Source organism: Sander vitreus, chromosome 3 (assembly GCF_031162955.1).
Source record: "Sander vitreus isolate 19-12246 chromosome 3, sanVit1, whole genome shotgun sequence".
Lineage (NCBI taxonomy): Eukaryota > Metazoa > Chordata > Actinopteri > Perciformes > Percidae > Sander > Sander vitreus.
The window spans coordinates 21,856,268-21,872,929 of NC_135857.1; positions in this window are offsets into that span (position 1 = coordinate 21,856,268).

The window sequence follows — 16,662 nt, forward strand, 5'->3', positions numbered from 1 at the left end:
TAGGGAAGGTCTCATCACCACGCCCCTTTCTGGGGGAAAACAATCCCACGTTCCCCATAAACGACAACAGCATAAACAACAGAGGAAATGTAATTCGCTCCAAACTTTTACTTTAAAAACGAACCCTTTTAAATTAAAAAACTATGCTGAAAAGTTGCTGAGTAGTTTGTTGCACCAACAATACATCCAAAAACCCTGGTCTTCGATTTGTCCTCTTGCCATGTCCTAAAATAGATCCTGATAGATGGGCTTTGGCTCCAGGCTATAGACCAGACCGGCATCACCGAGGCTCCCTATGAGAGGGAAGAATTGCGCTGTCACATCAGGAGAGAAACAGGAAAATGCTGAAAAAGCTGTTGTGTAGCGGGTTAATGGAGACTTTCACACTGATATATGAGGCTCATAAGAAACGTGAATATTCTCAGTCCAGAGGCGGAGTGGCAATCAGGAGAGTTGGGACTTTTCCCAGTGGGCTGGTAGTGTTTCGAGGCCGCGAGGGCCGGTCTGATAATAGTTATACATTGCAAGTTCTTAGCAACACCATCCGGCAGCCTGGTGTGCGGCCGCTGCCCACTGGTCAAACTGTGCAGCCTCTGCTCAACCCGTACAGCGGTCCGCAGCAGCCTTTTATTTCAATACAAACACAGGCTTATCAGAAAGCACTAAACGAAGTGCAGGTCATGTCTAGGATTTTCGAGTCGGATATGGCTGCAGCCTGGAGACCTCCCGTCTCCTGCCCTCCCGGCTGGTGCCGTCCCCGAGCTTCGACTTTTCAAAATAAAAGCTTGCGTCTTTATTCAGTTTGGGAAATCCCACGGTCTCTACAAAGCTATTGCTCAAATTGGCTGGCTGACTAAACAGGGAGGGACTAGCAATCCTGCCTGTTGTTTTTTTTTATTTCAAGAGCGAATTGCTCCACAATATGAATACAGATTGATTATCACTTATTTTGTTGGTAACCGTTGTTGTATAATCACAATATTACATTTGAGGAGGCCTACACTTCAGTGATGCGCCTTTCGGACCTCGAAATTAAACCCTCTCATGTAATATGGCTTAAACAAACGTTAAACGCTGATGCAGTTTTAAATGTTTTATGATTTCAGAAAGGATGAAGTTAACCACTATTTTATATTAATCCTATTTTTTCTTGTCAAATTGCATATCCATAAATGCAGCTTTCGAAATTATAGAAGATTAAAAAGATTTAGACTATAATAAAATATTGGTTAACCTCCTCGTTTAAATTTTAGATATCAGATCCTCTTCTAATGGTAGGCATGAAAACCTTTTTATTGTAGCCTACTCTTCTGTGGTCTCATATGTTATATGTAAAAGTGTATTAATTTTAGTATTATGTGGGTGGCTTCATTGTTGAGCTAAAATTTTTTTCACTTGGCATACGTTTTTATGTTAGCTACACTTGTCCAGCTGTGGCATAAATTAGCTCCCCCCCTCCAATCTTAGTTGAGTTTATAATCAAGATTGTTTTGTAGTTCTCTGGTAAAGATGAGCCAAAAACACACCCCAATCAGGCCTTAACAATACAGAAATGTCTAATAATTTGTATACATAATTATCCCTGTCTCCAGTAATACATCGACATGTACCGTTGATATACAGTACCTTACAATAGAATACAGATAGAAACGCAGACACACAGCCATCATTCTGTCAGAAACTCTGTAAAGTATCTGATGATAAGGATGTGAACATGTGATATCAACATCCTCCATCCAACATCAATATTATTAATTACATAAGTGTCTCTTGTTATTCACACACACACACACACACACACATACACACACACACACACACACACACACACACACACACACACATGGTCATAATCCCGAGTCTATCCATTTGAGAGGCTGTCATTGTTCTCAGAGGAGCATTAGCTTACAGCTACTTATTAAGACTTGAGACAGCTGGTGAAGATAAGAAGGGTCAAAGCGTCATGACATTCTATCACTACCACAACCAGTCATCTCCGCTCGCTGTATTGAGGACAGTCTTACAGTAGATTTGTAGTCAAAGGATAATATAAACACATTGCAATACAGTAAATCCCGCTTTAGTTAACACATCTCTACATTGTTACTTGGATGTCTTTAAAAATCATTACATATTCTATAATCATAAACTGTATCATGATTAAACACTTGAGCAGGTTCACGAGTAAAATTAGCCTAATTACTGGGTGGCCATAATGCAGATGGTATGCTCTGCCATGCAACTGTACAGTATAATGCCCATGCAATGGACACTTGGTGACAATCAAAAGTAGCATATTGCTGTTACAGTGTCAACTCCACAGCATGTTACTAAATGACAACCAATGTCATGAAACTAAAGCATATGCAATTGGCACAACCAACTTCATGCATTCTTACTAATTGATTAGACACAACTTGTTTCACCATTATGAACAAAAAGCTCAAACTTACTGAAACAGTAATGATACAAGTCTAGCACATGTACTTTATTCCACAGCAATCTGTGGCATATAAGCTCTTACAGTTGCATATTACGCTTTTTTAAAATCCCACAGGTTGGTCACCTTTGTAATATCTGTGCATGGATCAATATGAGCCATTGGCACCATATGTCTGGACTGAAATGTTTTGCAAGCACAAACAACAAAAGGACCTTATTATAAAGTGCCTGCGAGCAAGGCACTGCGCTCTCACACTTCTCCAGGAGAGCTTTAGCAGTGCTGTGTTTGTGCTGAGAGTTGAATCTCACCTCCTGTGTGTGTGTGTGTGTGTGTGTGTGTGTGTGTGTGTGTCTGGGTTAACACTTCCTCCCACTGCAGCTCAAGTCATTGCTGTATCCATCCAGGGTCACTGCTGTAAATATCAATGTGTTGTGAGGAAGCAATTTAAAAGAGGAAATACAATCTCTGTTCTTCTGTCTATCTTTGTGTTTGCTTTATGAATCTCAAATTGTTTACAATGCAGATAAGAGAAAAGCCACCACTCCTAGTTCCATTATATCTTACGCCTTTAATATCAAAATCTTAAATCCTATAATGAACGTTCCTGAAATTCAGTTTATGTATGAGAGCAAAGTTGCAAAGCATAACTTTTCTGAAACTTTTGTCGATTCTACCTAAATGCATGGCATAAGGTCGTTCTCAAACTTGCACCACGTAATATGCACAAACTTCTACACTACCTACACCACAATTAGCTATTTGTTGCAGAGAGCAGCAATACTGGCTCTTAGAGTCTTCAGATATGGACACTTGATAGTGAAGAGTGTTAACAACGAGAGAAAACCGTCATCTCAGTAATAGCATTGCTATGGAAACAGTATGAAGGCGTTATGTGTGTGGGGAAAAAAAAGCAGCAATAAAATAACACCAGGCAGGAATAAAGATGCTAGATAGCAACCAGGCAGCATCTGGAGGAACGAAGGACACATGTTTACCGGTTACCTTGGAGAACAGTATACAGTAAGTAGTGTAATGAAAAAGGACGCCAAAGACACTTGATCTGCCATAGCATAACCCCAATACAGCTCCAAAGGGGAGGTTTTATAGCAACACATTCTTACCCCCAGCGTGTCAAAAAGCGACGCTTGGTCAGGTGCCTTTGGCGTTTGTTACGGATGCAAAAAGTCTCCTATAGCGTCTAGCAATATAGCATCATATTTAGACGCACTGGGTCGGGACTCTTGGCGTCACTATTTGACGCTCTGGGTCGGGATGTACGTTTAACTGACATGCAGCACAAGAACGGGACAGTTGGGTTTAGGAAAAGATCGTGGGTGGGCTTACAATATGTATGTTTCAGTGACACACGGGACAAGAACAGGACACAAACCCCGGTCTCTTGGGTGAAATTCCTGTGTTGTTTGACCCATCCAACACCCCAACCAACCTCCTACGCAGATTTTTCTTTCATACTACTCGCTATCATTGTCGCTCTTAATACTACATCATTCTACAGCGCCGTGGTCGAGCTGCTGTTATGCCCCGCGCATTCCATACAAACACTAAAGGGTGATTTTTGGGTCGATATCTGACACTGAGAGCCACTGACCAAGCGTCAGTATTTTATGAGTTGGGAGTGAGAACGGGTTGTTTATAGAGAAGTACATGCTAAAGTGTTTATCAAAAGCCAGTCAATTCGTGTTACATCTAGTCTTACATTTTTTTTTACAACAAATGAACAATTAAGGTAACAATGTCAGAAATAAAAAGGAAGAGATTTTTTACAGTACCTTAATTTTCCCTTTGTTTTAACTGGAATCACATTCTAAGATTGATTCCAAGAATTTCTTTCCTTTCCTTTGACAATACTGACAAAAATACCGCAGCATGTGGCCGGGTTGGTTCAGCGGTAGAGCAGGCGCACATATACTGAGAGGTTTATTCCTCGACGCAGAGGTCCAGGGTTCGAATCCGACCTGTGACAATTTCCTGCGTGTCTTCTCCCCTTTCTCACCTAGCTGTCCTCTCAAAAATTAAGGACAGAAAAGCCCCAAAAAATAAATAAACAAATACACAAGACAGCAGCACTCATGCATAGCCGACATCGAGAAAAACCCAAAACCAACCTGCCCTTGATTTTAATTGTTTTTATGACCTTCATGCCACACTCTAACAGACCACACACTCTCTGACACATACACATTTCCACTGCAGTTTTGTTTCTGTTGCAGGGAAAAACGGTTTGTGAATGTGCTGTATTGAATTTGTGGAAAGTGCCTCTGTGTGTGTGTGTGTATAGCAAGAAATGAGTCTGACATTTGAATAATTTGTGCAACATACGCGCTTAAAGCTTTAGTGCTTAACTTTTTGATATTAATTAACATCCATTACATTCAAGCCATTGCCAAATGAGTTGCTACAAAGCTAATTAAGACTATCAGCTCCACACAACTCTCTGTATTTCTCAGTATGGCTACGTTCAGAAGATTGTTTCGTTCGGTGACTTTCCCACAGAAGCTTGAGTGAAGATAATTACCTCTTCTGAAGAGTCCATGTTTTTTTAATCCTCAGTGTCCTCCTTGCATACTAACAACTGTGTAGAGGAGGGGTGGAATGGGTTATTATGATTGTAGCATTTTAGCACAGACACACACCCAATATACACAAAGTAAAAGGTCAGAGCAATGGTTATGTACTGTACAGAGGCCCTGGCTCAAAGAGTACAGACAGAACCTTCAAATGGGCACTAAAGGCTTGAATATCATCAGCACATTGAAGTAACACATAAGTGGTGTTTATTCTACAATATCCTTACGTGATAACTAAAGTATGGTTAAGACATGGCAATAAAGCCAACATTAATGGATGGTCTCCACACCTCACCATATAATAGCTTCTACACCATGGATGTATTATTAGACCTGGATGCAATGTTAATGGTGGAGCCCCGTACATTTCTATGAGAGTGGCTCAGTGGCACATACGCCAAAAAAGTTTCTAGGCTTCCGTGTTTATTTCTGTGATATGAGACAACTGACTATGCGCAGTAGTGTTTGTCTCGCTGGCCCCGCCAAAAGAAGTTTATCAAACATAAAAAGTCCATGGATTATGAACTTCACAATAGAAAGAGTCATAACCAACCTTGTCTGCAGTTCATAGTGTCTTGGCAGCAGTTTTACACGTCTCTTTTACATGGTGTTTTTTTTGGTTAAAATCGCAGAGGGATTTTTCAGTGCAATACTGCCAGTGGCCACAGGACAAAATCAGCAGAGGGGCTGAGAGCTAGGCCTGTCACGATAACAAATTTTGCTGGACGATAAATTGCCCCAGAAATTATTGCGATAAACGATAATATTGTCATTCCGAGACCATTTTCATCTAATATAATGATAATGGCATAATAATGCAGGTAAACCCTTTCAAAGATCAATACACTTTTATTTCTAAAGAATATTTAACACTGGAACTGGAAGACATTTTAAATATCCCCAATATGTCTTTGATCTCCTTTAGTATGTCGTCTTTCACGCTGTTGGCAATTCGTACTGGCTGTCAAATGTTTGCAGCATTCCTTGAGTGTTTGTGCGATAGACTACAGACTCTGTACTACATTTAACAATTATTTAACACTAAATATTAAATTTAAATAATATATAATTAATAAATTAAATCTATCTATCTATATGGCTATCTGCCACATGGCAAGTAAATGTTTTTACCAAAATAGTTCTGTTTTACACACACACACACAAGTTGTCAACTGTGGTTTGGAATGAAAGGGAGAAAACGAGACGCCGAGTAACACGGCGGATATCGCTCATATACTTTTTTTTTTTTTGACGCCGCCTTAACTGCAAAGTGCTGCGGGAAACCCTGCTCCAACTCTCAACTAGCGTTTTCTGTCTCTCTCTCTCCGCCAGGAGTCCCACCCACACAAAGACCATGCGACTGAAGAGAGGGTTCACTCCTCGTTATGCTAAGGAACCGAGAGTGGTCCTCCAGTCTCTTTGGTAGAGAGAGAGAGAGAGACAAGGAAAACAAACAAGCATGCAAATGGAAATTATCGCGGCCGTAAAAATTATCGAGCTTTTTTTATCGTGCGATTAATTGATTTATTGACTATCGTGACAGGCCTACTGAGCGCCGTATGTGGGGGCCTGCTCTACACCCTTAGCTTTTCCACTACATGAGCAGCACACTCCTTCCTGCATTGGCACTAGAGTTTGTCACTTGTCCAAAAATGTTGGACCTGATCCAAAACTGAACCATAGAATAACTACCATAACCTATTGTGCACAAATAAATTTGAAGGGGAAAGAAAGTCAGAAAAGGCCCATTTAGACCCAATCACAAACGTGTCTGTCACAGACATTGACAAAGTAGTACCGGCAGTTCATCATGCCCCACTTTAACTGTGGTTAAAAAAAAAAAAAAGAGTAGCAAGCTCTGTAATATGTCCCAGTACTTCACAGTTCACACCTTTAAAATCACATTTTTCTCCTATAATCCAATAATAATCCAGAAGTCATCATTGACTATGATACAAATGGACACATGGGGGCTGAGACCTGCAGCAAGAGAATGAGGCCCTACCCGGACCACATTAGACTGAATATAATTTCATCAAGTCTCAGATACAAGGAACCAAAGGACGCATGTAACTGGCATTCATTGCTGGACATAAATCATGTCCTGCAGTATTGTCCAATATGATATAATCCCTAGGGATAGAGGGCTGCTCAGTCATGTTGCTCTTTCATCTGCTAAATTAAAGTTGCTGCACAGTGGAGGTTACAGTACATGAACAACTGGAAAAAAGACTCCTGGTTGGTTGAGCAGACATGTCCGGTAAATTGCAGCACAGAGGAGTGCTCAAATCTATAGAGCCTGTTAAAGGGCTTGTTTGAAAAAGAAAAAAGGTTATGTTCATTTGTATGAAAATGTTTCCTTAATGCTCAGTATTGCTCCGGATAAAAAACTTTTTGAGATAATTAAACAGATTGTGCTTGCAAGTATACATTTGCATTTACAGCAGCATTTTAGTGTCTGCAAGAGGAAGAGAGACAAAGAGCTCAAGAGACAAACATAAAAGTGAGAAAGGAGATGGCATGTGTTTCACCTACCAGCTCCAGTTCATCCTGTTGTTGATTGGATTACATCAAATACCTGTGTCTAGTAATGTGCATCTCCCTCTGCTTTAATGTGATGCTCTAATTAGCCTACATGATGATTACTGGCTCGGTCAGTAAAAAGTAACTTTGTTCAATAGTTTTACTTTGCTTTCACATCACTTCCTCCTACATGACCACATTTAACTTTACACAATGTTGTGTGCTCTGCTGTGGGTGTGGGTGGTCTTGGCTTTTGTTCATTTATGGATTTATTTTATCTTCTTGAAATGTAATTTGATTGTGATAATGGGAAAACAATTTTAAAGCCTCTATTGTAAACCTGTGCAGGTGATTTAAATTATGTTGGCTAATTATACCACTTCTGTGGGTGTGTATGGAATGAGGTTGATTGACATCTCCCTCACTCTCCCATTACATTTGTTTAAAGGAGAATTCCGGCCAGGCACTCTAAAACTTGCCCCGACTACTGCCGTTTTAGCTCAGGGGACGCTTGTAGTACATAGCTGCAGCTTCTCCGTGTTACCTGCACTGATTCGGGTCGGGGTTTTTTCTATCGAAAGTACTAGTATAGCTATCAAGATTAACGTAAAAATTGGCCGGAATTCTCCATTAACAAATTACATTTTTATTACAATTATGTTAGCACCTAACTACCTTTACATTCTCACATTTTATATCATTCTAACAAGGCAACTTTTTTAGATAATAAATAATTATCTGTAGATAATGCAAGCAGAAGCTTTTCAAAATTATAACCCTCATACAGAAATCCATCTTGTCCCACTTTGTAGAGGATGATCATTTGCAAAATTACTTAAACCGTAAAAGTGTTGAAATGAAACCACTAGATAATGGGAAGGTGAAGCAGTCGGATGAATAAGTGCTCTTACATCCTGCCAAACCACTTGGTTATATAATATGATAAGTGCTTGACTGTGGCTGCGTTCATCATTAAAGTGAGGCAATGTTATAGGTCTGTGCCTAAAAAACACACATTGGGAAGTCACACTAAGATTGAAGTCCAACCATGAAAAGGAAGATCTAAGAATTCTGATGTTCAACACAAAACATAAGGAAATTGGGGAACTCCTCTCCATGTTTTGACATCATATTATTCCAAAATTTTAACAGGTTAATCTAGCAAGAAATGGAAAGAGAGAAACAGCTGTGTGTGTATTGATTTATGTGCATGTGTGAGCACTAGTGTGCAATGATGTACACACAAGGGATTTCCCATCACTCATGTGTGCCGACAGGAAATTTCTCACATCATTACTACATCATCTGTGCAACACAACTCATTCAGCTAAATTTATTGACTGTGTCTGTGTGAAACAGGTGAGATCGTTTTCATCAGTATTTGATCCTGCAGGGGAGATTAAATCATTTTATATAGCCTCATGTTACAATGAAACAGAGACGATGCAGCAAGTAAACTAGCAATAAAAACATTACACATTTTCAACTATATAACTGTACTGTAAGGTTACGGGTTACGTTTAGACATTGCTGTGTGTTATGGATAGAGGTTGGGCAAGGCCAACCTTATAGCACATTTTATACACAAGAGTTAAAAAAAACAAAAAGGTAAGAAAGAGCCATTCACAACTGTCACAACAAGCACACAGGAGAGTGTAAACACCAACTGTCAGGGTGCAAAATTAACTGCTTTGTCCATCAGCCAAATGGTTAATGAATGTTTACATTTTACCAGTCACATTACCATCATGTTTTTGGCTGGTGAGTGAAGCAAATCTACCAGCCACTTGCATATTTTACCAGCATTTGGCTGGTGGATGGTGCCAATGGTGTACCCTGCCAACTATCCAGTAGTCTATATCCACAACCTTCCACTTCCGAGATTGCTCCGGTGCTGCAGGAAATTCCGCCGAATGTCCGTTTCCTTCCACTTTCTTTGTGTTGGAATTTTAAACTCTAGTGGATTTATGAGGACTACAGTTAACTGCTCCTCAAATTGCTCCATGGTAAATTTAGACAGCTAGCTAGACTATCTGTCCAATCTGAGTTTTCTATTGCATGACTAAAAGAACTTTGGAACATACACGTTCAACCAAAACAAGTTCCTTTTTGAGGCTATTTTGCAGCGGCAACGTGGCTCCGTGTGGAGCTTAGCACCGCCCATGACGATTGTGATTGGTTTAAAGAAATGCCAATGAAACAGAGCACGTTTTTCTCCCATCCCGGATTGCTGTGGGGACTAGCCAGACCTGGCAACATTCAATTAGAGTTATCTCGAGACACTTTACAGATAGAGTAGGTCTAGACCACACTCTATAATTTACAAAGCCCCAACAATTCTAGTAATTCCCCCAAGAGCAAGCATTTAGTGCGACAGTGGCGAGGAAAAACTCCCTTTAACCTTTAGAAACCTCGGCAGACCCAGGATCTTGGTAGGCGGTGTCTGACGGTGCCAGTTGGGGATATGATGAACAGTGGCAATAGTAGTCACAATAAAGATAATGGAACAGTGGCTACAAATGGTAGTCGTAGTAGTTCATGTCATAGCAGGGCACTGCAGGGCATTACAGGATGTAGCCTGGCACAGCAGAGCATAGCTGGACGTAGCAGGATGCAGCAGGGTTCAGCAGGACACTGCAGGGCAACGCAGAGCGTAGCAGGGTGTAGCAGGGAGTGCAGCAGGACCACGGCGACAGCTGCAACCAAGATCTTGGTGCCATCCTAAGCCAAGGAAATATGCTGGCCGGAAAAAAAACATGAGGACTCCAGGGAGTAAACTCCCCAGAGCTAAAAAGAAATGTTTTGATGCTGCTTATAAAAAGAAGTGAAACACATCTCAATTCCTCAGAAAGGCTATTCCAGCAACTAGGAGTATAACAACTAAAGGCAACTTTCCTGGATTTTGAATTGACCCAAAGAACAGCAAAAATGTCAGTGCTAGATGACCTGAGAGGTCAGGGTTATGGCTTTTAAGCATGTCAAACACATATCGCGGAGCAAGGCAATTCGCAAGCAAAAGAACCCATCGATTTTAGCGCATATGGAAGCCAGTATGTGTAGGTGTAGTGTGCTTTCTTTTGTTAGCCCATGTTCAGACTCTAAGGAACTGCAATCACCCCAGTGAAGTATTCTGAACTTTTTTATGTGAAAGTGGCAATTGTGTAGAATACTCTGTTACAAACAAAAGTCCTGAATTAAAACATTTACTTAAGTAAAAGTGTACTTGTATTAGCATTAAATAACCTGGTGCATTATGAAAAATATTTGTTTGCTTCTTGCTTGTACAATTTACAGCATAGGTTATGCATAAGTCTGAGAATCTCTATATCTAAGCAAAATTGGTATTGTAACTGAAATTTGCCTAACCTAATTGACATTGAATCTGGACCTTGTGAATCGGAATCAAATCAGAAAATTATTGGCGATACCCAGCCCTAATGCAGAATGACCAATTTCAGAATATGAATATCATATTATTGGATATAATTACACTTTAAAATGCGTCTTAGGCGATCGGATCACAAGTGGACATTGCTAAATACAAGTGTAAACAACCCAAAAGACGCATTGTTGCTCTAATCACTCAAACCAGTCTGGGACGCATTTGACCACATATCTTTTTAGTGTAAACGCTAATGCATCCCCAACAAGGACGTAACAGGAAAATACATCATCAATGCAGGACGTGGTGGTTGTTTTGGTAACAGCGCACCAACACTCTGTAACTTTCCCATTTTACGATGCGTTGGACAAAGTGTTGCATGACCGTCCATCACTCTGCCCTATGGAAGGACATGTTGGATTCCGCTGACAGCGATATATCCAGCTGTACCGACACAACCACTAACGTGACTAGCAAGAGTGTGGACGAAGAAGTGACTTAGGCAGTAAGGAAATCTGAACACAAGTGGTCAGCTGGAGACGCATTATATACAGGTGTAAACAGTGATGAGTCTCGGCTGTCCACTTGTGTACAGATTACCAAAACGCATTTTAAAACCAAGTGTAAACAGGGCCATTAATATGTAAAGGTGGAGCTAATTTTAACTACTAGGTAGCTTGATCTATAATAATGCATCTTGAAATATTAGTTTATAGTTAATATTTTGTATCTGAATTCATCAGAGGCTCTAATTTTTGCAGTATTTTAAGTCATCACATAGCTAATCTTGTAATACTGTTGTATTAAATTAAACATTGAAACAGGAGACCGCAGTCACTGGCCACAGGTCGCCACGTCTTTGCTGCATTGCTGCACTGAAGCCACTAAAAACACTTAACTGTTAATTTATGAATATGGATTTATGCAGCTAGGCCTACTTGTCCAGTATTTGCACAAAATGCTTAAAGATTATTGTTGTGCATCTTTTGAAACTTTGCTTCCCTGCACTAATTGCAGTGTTTAAACAGTGATAGATACTGCAGTAAAGTCCACAGGGTGCGTGTGTGTGTGTGTGTGTGTGTGTGTGTGTGTGTGTGTGTGTGTGTGTGTCTGCTGGGTCCACACTACCCCTTTTAGTTGTTATTATGATGGAAATCTCTCATATCCCACTCTTTGTCCCCTGATCTCTCATCGTTTCTCTCTAAATAGGCCTTGGAGACCACAATATATTACCTTTTCTTACACTGCACTCGAGAACACGCATCCAGAGACAGACAGACACACACACACACACACACACACACACACACACACACACACACACACACAGACACACAGACAGACAGACACAGACAGACAGACACACACACAGACACAGACACACACACACACACACACACGCGAGAGAAAAGTGCTGATCCGAGGTAGCATAAACTTCGCCTGTGTCAGTATATCAGTTTAATGCTGTAAAGCAGAGATATATGGTGACACTAAAAACTGAGTGTCTATTCTAAGCATGACTGTGCAAAAACGTAGATGGAGGGATACCACTAATGACATGACCAAGATAGTGAGAAGACACAAAGAAAGATTGAATGTTAGAGAGGAAGTTAGGGATGGGAGAAGGAAAAATTAAATAAATATGCATGATGAAAAGAGTTAAAATAGCAGTAAAATAAAAAAGCTAAGAGAAAATTGGTTTTAGTGGAAGAGAGGGAAAATGAAAGGAGCTGGGTTGGAAATGATATTGCCCCCTCTTGAGCCGTGGGTGTCAAAGGTATTTTGCAATCCACAGTAGGTGACAATCCTACTGATTCCACCACTGCAGCACATCTTAAAGCAATACAGTATTTCACTTTGGTCACGCATTTTCTCTTCTCTTGGCAATACATATAGGATCTCTGGGAACTCATGAGCAATTGACTTTAAGCTGCCCTGATTCACTGCCATCAGCGGTGCACAGGCACAACTGTAATCAATAAATGCAATGAGGAAATAGTGCCCTGCAAATATCAAACTGTGTACACATAAATATTTGTTTGGTGCTATGGTATTTGTGTGGAAGTGTAACTTTAGCTTTGTCAAAATAACACAAAGGGTGTGGTGTTAAATCTACTGTTGACAAGTGTTATTTCTCTCTCGCACACTCATACACACAACGAAGCACACCAGTATTCCCATGCTTTCATGTCCACTGTCACAGTGACAGTAGGTCCACGGCTCCCCCTAGTGATGAATCCAACAACCAGCACTATAAAACAAATTACAGGACATCTCTCTGGCTTTCTCTTCTGATGTCTCTCTGTGTCTCCCAAGACTCTCATTTTGTATCTCCCCTCTGTAACTAACCCACTGCACCTCACTCACCCACCCACATGCATCACACAACTGTTAAACATGTTTTAAAAGTGTCTCCATTTTGCCTCTAGGGGTTCTTCACACACCCACGCTATTACCCCTCATGTGCAACTGCATCATCATTACAAATTAGGCATTTAACTGATGCTCTTATCTTGAAAGATCTATTAGTGGGTGAGTGGAAAATAGTTCAGTCTCATATCCCATCCTTGTTACAAATGTACCCATTATTGAGTCCCCTGCGGTGATTTCAAATCGAGTTACATGAATGTGTGCTCAGACCACTATCATTATGAACTGTGGTACTTTGGCTGTGGTCTGATTTGGCAAAGGCTACAGAGTCACCTTGAACAAACAGTTAATACATTTAAAGTAATGGATGAACGTGTTAAAGTTAAAGCTGGCTCGACTACTTTCATTTTATATAAAGCAGTGTGGGAGAGTAAGATAAAGCTCCACTGGGATGTTATTCTCAGGCGACCTCAGTGAGACCCAAGGAGAACGTTGCCTCTTAAATAACAACACATCAGCTCTCATCAATAATGGACAAATACCAAGAGAGGGGATGAGCGAGGTAGCGATACTTAAAGACCAGAGCGGAGAGAAACATAGTCTGATAGATGGATCACTTATGTCTTAGTAGAAGCAATACAGCAAAACAAATGGGAAAATATTAATCAATAGGCTAAAGTGCGTACTTCAGCACCTCCTGACAATGTCATTTGATTTTTCTTTACTTGCCAATGCCCAAATCTCTGTCTCATTTTTCTCAGATATAATAAAGCAAAAATGTTTTATTTTCTAAATAGTCAGCTGAGCATGGTGATCCACAGTGACTGTCTGGCACTCTCCTAAATGAGCATGTCAATAGAACAAAATGATGCCCTATTGATTCACTCAGTCGGCTAGTGCTGACACAAGTGAAACACCAGAGGTCTATGCGTGCGTACGTATGTCTGTGGTTGCAGAGACTTATAGGCCTAGTTATAACTTATAGTAGAGTTATAGGATTGCGTGCGAGAGTCCTGCTGATTTCCTCAGCTGTAGAGTTGCTTTATTAATGAGAGTCATGTTAAGAACATGCATTAGCTTACTCAATAGCCAACATAATAAACATTACGTGTGAAAGAGCAGGCGGTGCACAAGACGATCGATCAGTAAGAATGATTAAACATGAATTACCTTAAAGCATTTCTGTCTGAGCAGACAATTCCTTCTCCTCCTGCTCTCAAATGACCATATTGATCTCGAATACTACTTTAATCAATATTTAACTCAGTTTCAGGAATTTGCAGGACTAAATTATATTATAGTGTCTGGATTTATTTTAGACTCTAAATTAGAGCTCAAAAGGTCAAATATAATTTGTAATTTGTAATGATTTATTACATTTAAGTATTAAGTAGCCTAATTAATATTGGATCAATCTTAAATTTCAAAACATTGGTCATGTGATATAAAAGTTTATGGAAGTGTATTACCTATACCTAGCTAAAACTAAAGCAGTCTGATACAGTCCTGCAATAAATCGTCCCTTCATGAAGGTTATTGATATCGGGCTGATATCATGGAAATAATGGTGGAGACCTCACAGATGACGATGAATTTAGATTAAATGCAGCTTTATTCAGTATTGAACAAGTTTCTCTCCGAGAGAGGGAGATGACCATGTGTACACACTCCTAAGAGCATGTACCCAAAGTGTCTCTACGAATATCAGAGTAACTCCTGCTTTATGCTTTTTGGGGCTTCACACATTCCAATCTATCTATTTCTGTGAGACAGTGTTTTACCTCCAAACTAATCCTTATCTGGAAGATACTTCTAATAGATTCACACATTCCAGGCTCCAGTTTCCTGTGTGTGAAGGTTGTCCCCAGACTAACCCCTCAAGACCTTAGATAAGATATGAAATACATTTGAAACATGTATGCTGAAATATCCACTTATCAGTTATAATGTTCAGTTTTTGTTGAAACTGTTAGAGGTGTTGATTCAACTTTATGGTCATTTTGGAGGCTGCAGTTTGTGGTGTTGTTGAACTGCGTGCCCCATATGAATGAGGGCAGGCTAATTGCTTTTACTGATTAGTAAATACAGTGTCATTTGGGCTGCAGATTAAGATTAGAAAAAAAACAAAGCGCAATAATCATACAGGATTGCACAGTTTAGGCTATACACCGACAGTAAAGTAGCAATCACAAATTTCACTTATTTGAATAAGTGACTTGACTAATTTAAATGCAAACTGTGGACAATCTAAACTTATTAAAAGCCCCATCAGGGTCTGTCTCTGTGAACACCTCACAATAACCAGGTACCGCTTACATTTAACCAAAACATCCTGAATTACATCAGCAACTTGTACTACACAGCAACATTTAACCAGCAGTAAAGCCACAGAGCAAGCAAAGAGAGAGACACAGACAGAATATGGCGAGTCAATAAGACAGAGAGATGATAATAGTGGATTTGACTCACGCTATTTGAAGAAGACGCCATTCTCCTCGTCTTTGTGGAGCCAAAGTAGTCTGTCCATGTCGTATAATTCTCCACTGCAGTTGCTACTGGGATGATTTTTGTTTGTCTCAGGACTCTCCATGCTTTCAATGCTGCTAGCTAGCGAGCCTTGCAAAACTAAAGTAGCATAACTGATGATAGCAATATTAGAAAGCTAACTCTTTCCCTGGTTGTTTAACTTGAATAACATTACTAACTTTCTACCATTTGAGTCGTGTCCCGCACAGCCTGGCAGTGGTATAACAGTGACGAGTTAATATACTTGTGTTCTTTAATGCTAATTAAAGGATGTGAAGTAGGCTACACCTTGCTTCACCTGACACACGTTGACGTCTCGTGCCGTCCGGCACAAATGTGTACAGGATCTTGGTCTAATATTTTGTATGTAAAGCCTGTCACAGTTTAACACACAGGGCTTTTATTAATTTTAAAACATCTATAATAAAAATCAGTCTCTAAACCAGTCACTGCTATAATTTAAATACATATTTGAATACTTTTTTTTAATGTTTTATTTGTATTTAAATATATTCTACAACAACACAGTCTAGTTTGAATTTGCCTGAATCTGGTTGAAGCTAATGGGTATGTAATAACACACACACACACACACACACACACACACACACACACACACACACACACACACACTTGATTTGCCAATTGAAACTGCAGTTTAAGGAATTTCCAACCAATAAAATAGATGTCATATAATGACGAAAAAAATAGCTACTGTAATTTGTAATATGTATACTATTGGATGCATGTGACCGCCTGACCAATTAAGTATTTAGTGAGGATACCAGCTCCTATGTTAAATATTCACTTGTTTTCCAAGATGAATAAAG